This window comes from Falco punctatus (assembly GCF_963210335.1).
Source record: "Falco punctatus genome assembly, chromosome: 10".
NCBI lineage: Eukaryota > Metazoa > Chordata > Aves > Falconiformes > Falconidae > Falco > Falco punctatus.
In genome coordinates this window covers 27,831,124-27,846,692 of record NC_137590.1, presented here as the reverse complement: position 1 = coordinate 27,846,692, position 15,569 = coordinate 27,831,124, and the positions used below count along the sequence as shown (strand labels likewise).

Here is a 15,569-nt window from a genome sequence, read left to right as displayed (position 1 = left end):
GGGAAAAGGTGTAGGGTATCCTGAAGGGGCAAGATGAAAGCATCTACATATAAGCTCTCCTCTGAACCTGAAGGATGTATTTATTTGCACTTACATCTTTGTCACAAAATCGCTCATTTGTAATGCTTCAGAAGTCATCGACACAAACACACGGATGTTGCAGTATTTTAAGTCCATTCACATCAGATCACTTTCAAACAATATCTCCTACTTATTTTATTGTATTTTTCATCTATTTAAGATTCTTGCAGGGAAAAGACAAACCTTGTAAAAAGCAAAGTAGAGGATGCAAGAAGTTAATGAAATCCAATCATAATTTAGCTTCTTGAATGAGCAGGGAGCTGCCAATACGGAGAACTGAATGAAGAACAGAGATGAGTGTCTGCTGAGATAATTTAAGACCAGCAGACAGTGTCCCAGATTCCTTACTGGATCCATAGGTTTTTTCCTCATTATGCAGTCTTGCTGTGGTTATAGGAAAACAACAACAGATATTTCTTCTGCATAATGAATGAACCCTTTCACACCCAGGAATTGAATATCTTCCCACAAAATCATTTCCAGGCCAGTTAAAAAAAAAAAAAGCGCTTTCTTCTAGGTGTTTACATCTGCAGCACTAGAAGGTATGTGAAATCAATGTTCTCCCAATAAAGCATTCTATATTAAGAAAAAAAATAATCATTACAAACTGAAAATGAGCTCCACTAGAATGATTTAGACTTTCTTCCAGAAAAATGCTGCAAGTGAGCTGATAGTCTGGTACAAATAGCACAGTGTTCAAACTGTGTGATTGGACGGAAAGACTCAAACAAGTCCCCAACACTTTAATGTGGGGAGAGTGAAGACAAAGGTTCCTAATTTAAGGAAAAACATTAAGACACATGGTACACTCTCAGACAAAGAACTCCCAGCCTGCTACTCTTAAAGAATGCTACTTGTCAGCCACCAGAAAGAAAAAAAATTTAAAGGAAGCTGACTAGATCCCAGGGAAACATTCCCCAAGAGCATCCCCAAGTTTCAGCACAAGACTCCTAAAAACTCCCTTCAACTGCAGCATTTTAACACTACAGCATCCAGCAGAAAGCAGAAAACCTCGTTTTCACCTTGAGTGTAAGAAAAATGGACATATAGGAATAAATGCTTGTACATGTCGTTAGAAAAAAAGTGATATATAACATTTTGGCCTAGAATATCTGCAGATTCTGGAAATAAACAGGTGGCCAATGGCTGCAACTGTAATGAAAGAAACTGGAAAAAACAAAAGGAATGAAATAGAGAGAGAATGCCAAGTTACATGCAAAAGAAACAAAAAGCCTGTTATATGCAAGGCATGAATGCAAATTCTGAAATATTCACCCTGCTAATTTTGCAAAGTCTGATAAAAATATTCTATTTGAAAAGTAACACAAGAAAACAGCTTGACAAAGTGTTTGGGGTTTATTTTGGGGTGTGTGTATGGTTGGTTGGGTGGTTGGATTTTGTTGGTTTTTTTTTTTCCTTAAAGAACTTCTACACTAAAAGGGTTCTATAAGAAGTTTCTTGTTAAAAAAGAAATTGTTATTTATTATCATGGTAGAAAACAGCTACTTTTAACCCTTTGGACATAATGAAATGTACAATATTACAAAGGCCTCTTTCATTGAACTGTAAGACCACAGTATGTATATTGTTCTTCTGCTGCCCTAATTATTATAAAAGATCCACTTTATACCGAGTGCCTCTAGGCATACCACAAACGTGACACTAGTGGACTTGATGGTGCTAAGAATCACATAGATAAAGTCTGCTTTAGCTATTCCGTTATGGCAAACGTCCCAAATTCTTGCCTGAGGTTAAATGGAAATAGTGACAGAGATGTCACAGTTGGAGATGTCATGAGGGTCATGACTGTGTGAAATGAAGTAGGAAGTCATTTAATTAGGTCATGATTAATTTTAATTGCTGAAATAGTTTCAAGACTTGTCCTGAGCATTTTGCTTAAATACTCAAAGAATGAGTATTTTCTACAGATAGTCATATTCTTTGAATTTCAGCAGCTATAAAGAAGGTTGATAAAGCTTCAATTTGTTTATGGATTGACTCCTGAGAAATAGTAATAAAACCAGAAATAGTGGCTGATTTTGATATTTTAATCTTACTGGTTCTGTGTGAGATAAACCCTATGAATCCAGAGGAGCATGGAAAAAGCCAATAAGCAAGAACTCCAAGGAACATGTGCAAGCACCCCAAGACCTGAAAACGAGGTAGAATGACACTTTTCATTACTATTGTTTGAAATTTTTCTTGCTAAACTTGGTGTTCTCTTAGGTATCACTTGAACACAGAAGGCAATAGATGTAATCTAGAAGTCAGAAGCATCACATACAACTGGTAAACAAACAAACAAAAAAGGCAGGAAATGCCTGGTTTCAGTGAATGGGCTCTGGATGCTACTGTGAATGATTTGTATTATTGGATGATTTTGGTATTTTAATATTGCTCAACGGAGCATTAAGTGGCATACATGAATACAAAGACGTATCAGAAGCTCAGCATGAAACAGGAAACTGAATTTTAGGCAGTAACAATATTAACTACATAATTTATGCATCATTTTTACACATTAAAGAACCTTCTTTAATGTATGTAAGAGAAACTAAGAGATAAACCTGGTGTTTGCATCAACTTCACTAACAGGTTAAGATTTCAGTAGCACCATGAATGGCATTTTAAGTTTAATATTTGCTAAAATTTATATATTTTTTTGTGGCTCAAACTATAAATTGATCACATCGTTTACTGCAGTTGGTGCACCATTGTTTAGCAGTTGTATACAAGGGATGGTCATACAAATGGGAGTGAAAGCCTTCCTCTGTCAGGCTAGCCATGACTAACTGAAGAGAGTGAATAGCATGTTTGTTGTAGACCAATGAGGATTTAATAAACAGTAGTATGAAGTGATGTTGACTACCTAAGGAAGGGCACAATGTGTCACAATTGATCATCTGCAAGCAAACATTAGTTTAAAAAAACCCACACCATACTTCAGACTATTCAGTATTTCTGTAGCAAATAATACCTTCTTTTCACCTCTGTGTGTTACTAGGTGGCAAGTTTCACGTTGTATAATCTGTGGAATCAAGCCCTGATGGGAAGCTGTTGCACATCTTTGCATGCAGATCAATAATGAATTGGCACAGAGATTCTGTCAATTATAACAAAGGATTACTGGCAGTATCCTTCATAACTTATCAGCAGGGATCAGAAAAGAGAAAAAAATCTCTGCCACAAACTTTTCAAAGTCAGACAGAAAAACCATGAAATAATAGTAATAGAAACCAATAGGTGTTATTGTACTTTTCCTTATTAGTCTATGGAAGAGAATGCTTGCAGCTTAATATACCAGTGTTAAAGCTAGTCATTTTAAACGACACATCAGAATGAAGATAACCAGATACAATTTCATGCAGATTTTTTAAGCCTTTATATTTTAGCAATTTTTCTTGGTAACACTGCAGAGAGCAGCTACACGATGCCCTACCTACGGCTTTACAGTAGGTAAGGGCCCTGCAGTCCTACCGCTGAAGGAAGAGCTAGGGAAATGCACTTCAGAGGAGCAGAATTTTAATGGAAAAGTAGTAGGTCTGTATTTCTCCATAGTGCATCTACTTGCAGCCTGCCTCTGCCCAACATTGCTAACCTGCGAAGGCCACCCCCCTGCCACTGCCTATGCTTGCTTGTGGAGGGAGAACAGCATCATCTGCTCCCCTACCTTGTGAAGGACAAAGCTGACAACCACCACACAGCCAGCTGGATGAAAGGGGGTTAATTTCCGATTTACTCCTCTGTGTGCTCATGTACAGAGAGGATAATAGTTACCTCACAGCAGTATTGTTCAATTTCTGAATATATTATGGTACCTTAGTACCCATAATGTCATGTGGATATACTACTCCAAGACACTCCTCAGTGCTGTTCACAGATGAACATCAAATGCATTCCTGCCCAAAAGTAATTAAAATAATGACTAATGATTCTTCTCAGTTCCTCTCAGCACAACATAGACAGATTTTGCCAGTGTCAGATACTTCCTCCCTTTTTTGTCACTGAAAGCAGCGGGACAGAGAGGTACCTAGCATTGTTTGTGAGCTCCTTAGCCCAGCATCTCAGGCTGCACTGACTGCAGATGCTCCAGAGGGAACAGATCCCATTTACCTCCTGATGAGACTGACCACTTGAAACCCAGCTGAAGAATTGGAGGAGACCAAAAATGAGTTTCCTTTGGTGACCCCTCCCCCTCAGCTGCAAGTACTTACAATAACTTCTAAGAAGCTGCAAGACAAAAGACTCCGAAGGCAAGTATGTAGGAGTGAGGATGGGTTAGCTTTTATCATTCTAACAGTACATGAATAACATGGTGGTGATGAACTAACAGCCTACTTGAAGAGATTGCTTTTAAGATATGCATAGGCTCTATCTGACACTCCTGGTACGCCACCCAGAACACCACCCAGTGAACACACACTGCACCTTCTACAAAGGAGAAACAAGAAACGGAGGCATGTTTGTTTGCTAGGTCCTGCCTGGGTTGCTATAACTGTGCCAGTTTCTGATGATGATGATGTCTTGATGCTACACGGCACTTACACAGTCAGGCAATAAGCAACAGTCCCAAGCCAAGCTTTACAGTGGGATATTGATCCTAGTTTTTAAAAAGCCAGATTTGAAATTACAGTAACAGCCAAAGTTTAAAAAAAGTGAACTGTTTTAAAATTGACTCATACCTCTTAGAATGTGAAGAATATATTAATTTATTTCATCTGATTGAAACAGAGGCTTGCGTAATTTACAAAGCTTTTCAGGTCATACCGTGTTTTCTCTACTGTAATTAAAAAAAAAAAAAAAAAAAAAAAAAAAGTCCAAAGTGGTGACAGAAGTCACACATCAGGCCTCCAATCAAATAAATCTCACAGCATAAGGATTCCTGTTCTTAATTCAAAGACATGAAAAATGGGAATGCTTTGGATGGAGAGGACTTATCTACTCAGGTATAAAGAGACGGAGTTTTCATAAACTCCAAAATTACTGTTCATGTATGCTATACACGTCAAATGCAGTTAGAAATACACATCTTCCTCTTTAGAGCTAAGGCCAGCGGTCTGGTCTTCCATTCTTAGCTTAAAAACACCCCAAAATAATTATATTATCTTCACTAGAAGTAACTCAAAGCACTTAATCAAAGCAATGACTACCTATCTAATTCTATTTTCTATTTTTTTGCATGAAAGAGTTCTATAAATAAATTATTTGCAGTTGGAGAAGTATAATTAGTAATATACTAAAGACCTCGGTTTCTGGAAAGATATTTAAACAGCTGAACTAATTGGAGAAAAGACAACAAATCAGTGCACATAAGCTTTGCATGCAAGTAGGAGAATGAATCTTTTTTTTGTTTTTGTTTTTTGTATAGCCATGCTTTAAACACTGATCAAAATTCTACAGTCCTTACACAGATAAAACTGACTCTGAAACCTTGACCTGGAAATGCACAGTCTGGCCAGAGACATATTTTCCACAAGTCCACAAAACAAACCTTACATTTATTTTTATGTGAGAAAGAGAACAAATTGAAGTTGGTAATTCTTTCCTGAAATTAATGGCAATTGTTTTCCAAGACACAGAAGCAAACAAGGTGATGAAAATGATGTTTTGAGTCTTCTCACTCAGAACATGTTATTCTGAATAGAGTCAAATCAGAACCATAGCTGTATAATAGCATTTTCAATATTTTCTTTTATCATTAACATGGTTTTATCAAAATGAAAATACTTAAAGACTCTTCCATTTTCCATACTCTCATTGCTTACTTACTGTCTAAACAGAATGAAGGACAAGAGACAAGCATTTTCATTTTCCCGCTTGCATCTAGATCAAAGCTACAAAGTGCTAGCTTCTGTGAGATATTTTACAGACACCAAATCTTTTCTACCTTCATCACAAACTTATGAAAAATACTACGAACGTTAAGGTTGGAGGGTGAGGGTGGGGGAAGGGAAATAATCAGCACCCCTAAAATATGCAAAATACCTTTAATTCTAAGGTGTAGAATATGCTTTTAAGACATGTAGATAATTTTTTGTATGATTCCTTTAAGTTAATTAAAATAGATTCAGTGATTCCAAAGCCTAATTTACAACAGGTAGCATCCAACACACACATACATGTGTCCACCTATGTGCAGAGTGTTTTTCTGGACTGATGTTTCTGCCATTTTACCTCTCCATCCTCTCAACTGCTGGGGCTTCCAGGTCTCTCTCAGAGGGTGGCAGGCCAGCCAGCGCTTCCTGATGGAGCACATGCACAATGGCAGGAGGGGGACGCCTTTGTCTGCCTGTCACTGAGAAGCTGTGAAGCTACAGAAGATCATTCCAGATGCACTGGAATGCTTTCACACATTCTTTTGCTTTTTGTTTCCTTAAAAGTCATGTAATAAGATAACAAAGCCTGCACACTCACAAGGGCAAAAGCCTAGTGATGTTATTTTTTAAGTGGCCACCTAATGCTTAAATGAGGGCACAGAGCAACACCCCACTGTGTAACCAGCTGCAAAGCCTTCCTGTCCTGAATCAGGGTTTTCAAGTGTCACACACTTCTGCTTTTAGTGTGTTTTCAGACCACAACAGTCAGCACTCGATCATCCCTCTTCAGTTTACTTCTTTCAATATACATTCACCTACAAGTAAACTTTGAGCAAGTAGAATTTACTACCTTGTCTTTACTACTTGCGGCTCCTTAGGAATTAAGGCATTAAAGGAATTGCTATCCATAAACATGCAATGACGGCTAGGTAAGTTACAGCTCTGTGCAAGTGTCATCCTCCAACCTTATTTGCCAATCATCAAGAAAGAAATACAGCTCAGCTATAATACATGAGCCATAAAAATGCCCACAGCCATTCAGGAGAAAAATACAGGCTTTGATCAGACCTAGTCTTCAAAAGTAATGGAGGAAGAAGGAACTTACATTTGCAACTACATCTGTTGAAGCGATTCATCCTTAGAGTTCAACCACAACATATTTTTGCTTATTTCTCTTTTAAGGGCGATCTTCACAGCCTTCCAGGTCAATCCAGTCAGACTTAAAGGACTGACAGCTCTTCAAGGCCTCCAACAGAGAAGACTCAACCCGTCAGATGTAAAGGGCATCTGAATCAGCCCTTGCAACATCTCCAAGTTTTAAAGAAAAGTTGTTTTCATTCCGTTTGGTCCTGCAAGCCTGGCTTTAACAGCAAAAACCAGATCCACACCAACAATAATTTATTCCCTTTTCAAAAAGGTAAAATTATGCTGTAAATGTATGTGTAAAAGCCTATGTTTAGCTGGATGGAAAACACCAGCTTAATTCCTTCTAAAATAGAACGAGAATGGAAAGAAACCAGGACCTCTGCCAAGTTTTCTCCACAGTCCTGTAGCAGCTTAATCATTCACAGCAATATAGCTCAACATCATCGATTTGATACACTGCTGACTCAAGGAAAGGATGCTAGAGAAACCAACTGAAACTTGATTTTAACATTCAGGTGTTCAGTTTCTGTTAACAAGGAAAGGTCAGCAAACCAAACCCATTTTGTCTCTTGGAGGCAAAGCACAGCTTTCTTGAAGCTTATGAAACGTCTTCCACAGCTTCTAGATGAAGCGTGTTCAAGTCATTTAAACCATACCATCTTGAAAGAGAAATCCCTGCATATGGTGGAAATAGAAGAGATGAAAGCAGTACGATTTCACCTAACATCAGAGCACCTGACATCCAACAGCCTTTGAAGATCAAGGGTCAGTCACTGCGGAAGCACAGTGAACAAAGAAATACAGACAATTAATAATCTGCAGTTCTTCAAGCTACCGCAAAATATCAGGCAACTAATATAACAGTGTGACTGAACAAGTGCATTTTGCTCCTCCCCACCCCCCCAAACTCTGACATCCCTTCTAGATTTCAGTATTTCTGGCTTGGTCCTGATGGCTCTGTTGCTGAAGTTTGCATTGCCTATTTAGGAGGACAATATGCCTTTTAAAGCATAAAGCACTATCCCAGAATCCTTAAGGAAGTGTAAAGCCTTGCCACTTTTGTATTTCCAAATAGGAAGGTTGCATCCATCGTGGCTTTTTAGTTGCTGCAGTTATAATTAAGATGTTTGACATCAGATGCAAGGAAACCCCTAGATCTATAGTATTCTGTTTTCATTCTCAGCTATACAAGTCAGAGGACCTAAGGCCTGCTAAATGCCTTTTCACAAGGTTTAAAGGGGCCATACAAGTATACAGGTGTTACATATGGAACATCTTCACATAGATTACCAGTAACTTCTGTGTTTTTCTGCAGTACTTCAGCTTGTCCTTCCCTTCATTGAAAACGAGTGCTGACAAAGATGTGAGAGGGAGAAGCATCTCCACTAGGACCATAGCAGGTACATACTAGGATCCAAGGTCATCCTTAGACCTAGGATCCGAGTCCCTCAGCTTACAGCCATACTGATTCTGCTTGAGCACAGAATGAATTAAATGATGATAAAAGTCTCAAGCCACACAACAGAATATATGTGCTCGCTGGGATCCAAACACAGGAGGAGGCATGGCTGTAGGGGTGGCCACAGTCTTGTCCTGCTGGAACACCGATCACCCCACCATGACAGCTGTACCTGAAGGACTTAGTGTTGCTGACAGCTGAGGGGGCTGTGTGAAGCTTAGCTTTGATCCAGCATGTGAGAGCGCGTAAGTTGATTTCTTGGATTTCCTGTCCACCCCCCAGCCAGCAGACTTAGGAACTACTAACTTTCATTCAAAGGTCACCTAGGGGCTACAGTACCCAGCAGTCTAAGCACCCCATCAGAAAGGGGATTCACACCTCTTCTCAGAGTAAGCACACATGAGATTCTCCAAATAAAAATCCCATCTGTCAGACATGGGGCACATGTTTTTCAGTGGAGGCCTCAGCAATCAAGACCTTCCACCAACCCAGCGATCTGCCTTCAAAGCCTGCAAATCTTTCATCTTCTCTCAGAGAGCTTTTTTCCGAAGTGATACACTTTTCCAGATGCAAGAAAGGCAATATTGGAAATCCGGAGGTGTCAATACTGTAGAGTATCAAATAAAACACCCTAGGGCTCAATGAAAAATAAAATTCCTTCCCACTTAGAAGAAAACGAGCTTTGTCATCATCCATTCCCCACCCCACTTACACCGACTCCATTAATTAACAAGTATATAAGTTATTTATATGTAAACAGCTGGAGCAAGAACAACTTCAGCTTCAGGCAACATGGGGAAGATTCAACTGGCAGCACTGGTCATGAGAAGAAAGGTCAGGGTGGAGCCCTGCCACCCTTCGGGCAGAGAGGGCTGTACGTGCTGCCCTTGCAAGGGCTACTCCATACATCCCCAGTTCAGAGGCATCTGGCACACAAGCTATCGCAGCCAGCAGTGGAACACACATGCAAGAATACTCAAAGATGGACTCTTTGTAAAGAGAACTATAACTAACTTGTGACATGCATTACTCCATCAAAAGAGAACTGGAATTATCTCAGGAAAGGAAGGAACACAGCCTATAGGTAGTTGCAGTGTTTAGCCTACCTATGTATTATAGAAGGGCAGAATTAGTCCAACATGTTACATTACTGGATGTGCAATAGATAGTTTCTGAAAGTTTGCTCTAAGTAAATGATCAGCTATTGTTTTTCTGCTCTTCAAAACAGTCATGACTAGCAGTTATGTGTTGTCTACACAAGGACACCACTAGTCTTTGCTTAGTCAAAAAGTAAAGGAAGCTCTAACTGACATACTTATCTGCTTGCTCTGCACCACAATACAATCTTATAGTTTATTATTTTCTAAACAGTATTCAATATTTGTCTTATAAATAAAATAATAATTGTATAACAATGTGTTACATATACTGAGGCTGCACTCGCAGCAGCCTGTCACGGAGTCCAGCTGAAGAGCAGCAAAGAAACCCACCAGCACCTCATGAGCTAGCATCACTTGCTTGCAATTGTGGTGTCCTCTAAGACACACTAACTAGATGACAGTAAGAATCTGATTCCTAATCACTTTTAATGAAATTTGAGACAAAATAACTTGGCTTTGAAAGGCTGCTTTCTTCCCCTCTCTCCAGAGAAAACATTAGTCACTAGGGCAGAATCAGCCTTCATTTATGGGTTAAATTACACTTTTAAATATGGCCTCACCAAGGGGTACATTTCTTTGTGCTTGAAGGCAGAGAAAGTCATGCACAGAAGGCAACACGAACACCACTGGCTGAGCTGTAAGAGAGTCACAGCTTTGCTCCTCTGCCCCGGTTTGCCCAGGGACTGGGGGAAGCACATAACGTGTCTGATGCAGTTATGCAAGAGCTAGAGAAACATTGTATTCATCCTTTTCCCTGTGCTTCTCAGCCACACTCAAAGACATCAGCCTGTTTGCACAAGTTCAGTCCTGCCACTTTTTACAGAGAGTTGAAAATCTGAAAGAGGTGGTAGGGGAAAAATCAAATTTAGGGTGCTATTTTTCAGCTATTTTATACTACCAGTTCTGCAGGTCATTCAGCTGAAGTGGAGGCGAGTTCTGTAGTGGGTGCTTTTATCTAGACAGTGGGATTTTAAAGATCTTTATATGACTTGGATGCATTACTGTTATGAATTGTAAAGGTCAAAACGCACACTTTATAAGAATGTTCCCAACAGAAAAGATGTTGCATTTCTGGCCTAGAGAAACAGTTGTAAAACATACACCATAGAGCCTACAAATGGCAAAACCATGACTAATAAAACTTGGTCTGAAAAACAAAAGTTTGTTTTAATTTCTATCCCATATCAAAACCCTTTCTAAAATGTAATAATTATCAGACATTGTCTGGGTACTAGTACAGTCAAAAGGAAGATTCTGTAAAACAAATGGAAGTTTTTCTGGTTTTGGCTGTTTTGTCTTGGTGGTTGGTTTGGCTTTTTTTTTTTTTTTTTTTTTTTTTTTGGGGGTAGGGTTTTGGGTTTTTATTTTTTTTGTCTGTTGTAGTGTTGTGCTTTTGGGGGGCAGGGGTGTGTGTGTGTTGATTTTGTTTTGTTTTTAAAACAGGTTTCAAATCAGAGCTAGAGGTTTTAAAACCTAACCTTCAATTTTGGTTATCCAGTAAATGCTGTACATGGCCATTAGCAAACCACCTGAATTGCCTGCCTCAGTTTCCCTGTATTTAAAAGAGATATAATTAAAACATTTCTGAACGATACTGCAAGAATCACTTAATGAAGCTTAATTTAGCTGATGAATTCATCAGGAATCACATAATGAAGCATAATTGATAGTTAAGCAGCTTCTTGATATTTGAAAATGTCTTTGCTAGCATACGGTATTGTTAATTTAATTGTTAATGATAATTTCTCTGGGGCAGTTTGGTAAAAACTATTCAGCCAAATTAACTACTAGTTGGAAAGTCACCAGTATTTCTGCAGTGCAGACTTTCTGGTATGTTACCTCAGTGGTTACTTAAACCATGCAGCAGTCCACTCTAAACACACATTGTAGCGTGGTTTAATACTGTATTTGAATTACATTTGCCTGGAATCTCAAGTTATCTTTCACAACTGAAAAAAACCTAACAATTGTAAAAAAACCCCAAACGTTGGCTAGGTGCCTTCATTGCTGGGGGAGAGGGGAGAGACTGAATGGTGGTGCTTTTCAAGCTGACATGCTGTCCTTTCTCAGTACGACAAGAATACCAGCCTACACCCATCTACTGTTGTGTTTTACTTAAAATACTAGGCAAGGAGAGAGACTTTTGTGTCATAGAAAACTATTTTGGAATATTCTACACCACCACCAGTGCCCACTTTTGTAGGGCAGAAACATGTTGTTCTCATGCCCCAAACATCAAAAGCATAGAAATGGGACATACAACATCCAAATTACACTATCAGTGTCAGCGTCTAATCAGGGTAAAAGAAAACCCACCAGAAATGCAGAACAAATGGTATAACAGAGGTCCCAACATCAGAGATTTTGCTTCAGAGCTCTTCCAAGCCCCACCTCTCATAAATTATGTTCCTCTTACAGCAGTCATTAGCAGCACACTCTCAGTATAAGGTAATAGTTTAACCCCCTGAGTATATTACTTCACCAGCATAGCTATAACACTTGTGGCTTCAGACTTGCTTAATCTCAAAAATGTTTCTTCTATCCAGCTCCTCACTGCTGCTCTCTATGTAAATATTCATAAAAATGTGCCTATTCACTCAACCAAAGTTTTGCTTGGATAGGTCATGTCCAAAACCCATGACCAGAACCATCTCATTTTGAATATTTTAAAAAAACAAATTAAAAAAAATCCACAAGTATTTGCTTTGAAAGTTACATTCCTTGATCTAGAAGTTTTTCCTGGCCAAATGAGAAAGAGATAAAAGTAGCTCAAAAAACCACCACATCTGTCAACTTTCAGTGGTTTTCTTCCCCATTAGAAATTAACCACATAGGAAGTGACATAAGGCTCTTGTGTTTTGTACTCCTTAATAGGCCTCAATAAACTATGAAAGGTTTCTTCACTGATTTTCCCCTGCTTGGCTTTTCTTTGGCTTTCTGTACTGGAACCTGAGGCTACCACTGCACTGTGCCAAGTATAACCACAGGATCCCACAGCCCCACACAGCTCTGCAGCGCCCTGTCATCTCGTGGGAGAACATACTAAATTCAATCACAAGCAAGAACACTCTCAGGCCTAGATTTCTGGCCCCACACAAGCATCCCTTTCTATTATGAGATCACAGACTGCAGACAGGCAGCAGGAGAAGGTGACAGCTATGATTGTTCCTCCTACCATCACCATTTATATGTGCCAGAGATCACAGGAACCATTACAGGCTGTAACAAGCGAGCACCATCAGAACACTGATCCAACACACTACCAAATTCAAAAATCTTCAAGTCATGTAATGAAAATAAAAGGGAAACAGTCCAGTGGTTTAGAAATATTTTGCAAATAGAACTGAAGCATGATTTAAGCAATTAGGTTTTGGTTTATCTTTTGCTGAAGAGCTGCATATCAATTGCATTTCTACTTTTGCTAGAGGTGGGAATGTCTGGCCTTACATAGCAGTCCGTTACAGTTTCAGTTAGTAAAATTCAAGCTGACCATACTGGTACAAGTATTTAATTTTATACCTCAACTCAAGCTTCTAATTAATCATTTAAATCCTAGGAAATGGTGTCATCCTAAGCTTCCTAACAACTGACATAATGCAATAAAGTATTACCTTATGTAACCTGAATGAAAGCAGTCCAAAGGTCTGCTTTCTTCAGGTCATATCTATGCACTTTTTTTTTTTCTTTGGTTGGAACTCAACATGTATCAGCATGCTTGCAGGTAATTCTCAGGGGATAAGCAGTTCTTTGGAAACAATGGCAATAAAATAATCTATAATTCATGGCCGGGATTATAGAGGAGGTTGGGAGAATACAGTAGAGACCCAAACTGGTTCATGTACTCCACCTAAAAACCTGACACACAGCTAGAGAATTCTTGGCTTCTTATTAAACAGTTTCTCAGCAGTTGCCTTTCACTGGCACAAACCAGAGCTCTAGAGACACAGTTCAGCTATCATCCAACCAGTTTTTCACATTTTGGCCTTCCTTGTATTCTCTACAAGGATCTTTGTTTGAATTCCTTGGTTGACCCTAGAGATGTCATGTGAAAATATCACAAAAGTTTCCCACTGTTGAAATAGCAATTTGAAATTACATATGTTTCCCAGGATGATCTAGATCATTCAGGAGGCATGGAATTACAGTTTAAAGCTACCACTTACTTGACCGTATTTGTTCAAATACCTGGAAATGTACACTTGAGACTGCAAAAAGGTATGAGAACTTCCTTTCCCTTTCCACAGGAATCAGACACAAAACTATCCCCTCAAAAATAATAAATAATAGTTATCTGGAACAGATTTCACTGTATTAAGAAAATCCCAACTTTAGGCTTGATTTTGGTTCACCTCCAACTTCTCCCAAACAAACATCACAACCTAGCAAAGCTGCGATTGTCAATGAACCAGAGCCACGAAGGAGCCCCTTAGCAAGTTCTTAGATGTAACACAACCTATAAATGAACTCAGTGTACCATAACGAACTGAGCCATGTATTAAAATACATCTGGCTTGTAAAATTCAGAGCAAGTGCTGTCCAAGGCATGTAGTTATTCCATTCCTCAAAAGATTCTCAGGCAACATTACTGAATGGAAGTGTCAAAACATCAGTGCCTTCTGGCAGTGTGTGCAGAATTCTCACTTTACATCCCACTAAAATCACAAATCTCTGGGCTAAGCACGCACAATGGATAAGGGAATTCAAAAGCAGGGTTTTCATATGCATATATGAATGATATGCAGAAAACGGGTCCAAAAAGAGGTTTAAGGTTTTCATTGGGCTGCCCACACCCTTTCTTTTCAGGTGCAGTCAACTCACACCTAACTAATGAAGAGGTAATGAGTTCCTGAAGATCTTCAATGGAAGCTCCCCAACTGAGCAATCATTCCAGTACTACACTACTTTTAAAGTTAACAAAACCTTTCCTGATGTTTAACCTGTTACTCTTTTAGCCACTTAAGGCTAATAACAGAAAAAAGTATTTCAGATGAAACTGTAGGAACATTTAATGGAGCAGAGGATTACTTTACATCAGCTGCAGATGACACATCTACTTAAACATCCCCATTTGTCTTTTTTTTTTTTTTTTTTCCCTCCAAAAAGATGACATTGACCACTATTTGCATCACAGTCCACCAGAAGCCCCAGCCATTTTTAATGCATTTTTTCCTATGGAATGACCATCTAACTATTCCTTTCTAATCTGCATAATCTGATAATTGTTCTTAATTAATTTTCTTTTATTTTCCTCAATATTGTTTTAGTACACAGCTTTCAAAGCTATCGCCATTTTTCAAATTGATTGTAGCGTAGCATCACCTGCCAATACAATATGCTCCCTTTTTATTTTACCATCCCTATCAGCAAGGAAAGCATGAAATTGTACTCAACCCAAAAGTGCAAACCCTACATAAATGCCATTAAAACAACTTTCTCTTTTGACAGAGGATCACTGACAGCAGTTTCTTGAACACGCTTTACCAGCCAACTAGTACATGCATTTCAGAATTGTCTCAGCAAGTCCATATAACAAATGAGATGCTGCCTGATAAGCATGCAGGATGATATGAAAAACCTTACATGGTACCAGCCAGACCTTCGTTATCCATGCCACCTGTAATATTTTCCCAGAGGAAGTAAAGTTGGTTTCAAATGATTAGTTTTGGACAAGTCTGTCTGGATAATTACAGATCTTCTTACCCTACAGCTGCTGTCAAATCTTTTGAGAAACTAGTATTTGTCGAACCAATTTAGACTGGGCAATGCAAAACACCCTGTCACGTATGTCAGGCAACAAGAGTTCATGAAATGCTCACCTCTCAACACTTGCTTCTCCTGATGACCCTGCTCTCTTCTTCATCTTCTTGTCCTGATCTGGAATTCCCGAATGCCAACAGAATGACTGCC

General features: G+C 38.9%; 1 long non-coding RNA gene across 1 annotated transcript in view; it reads right to left on the bottom strand.

Moving 5' to 3' along the window:
* Nucleotides 1-15,569, bottom strand: part of LOC308070600 — a 101,571-nt gene that overhangs the window by 19,306 nt on the left and 66,696 nt on the right. Inside the window, exon 3 of the long non-coding RNA XR_013930776.1 lies at nt 1-15,569. This exon is cut by the window's left edge and continues 19,306 nt beyond it. This is a non-coding gene — a long non-coding RNA (uncharacterized lncRNA).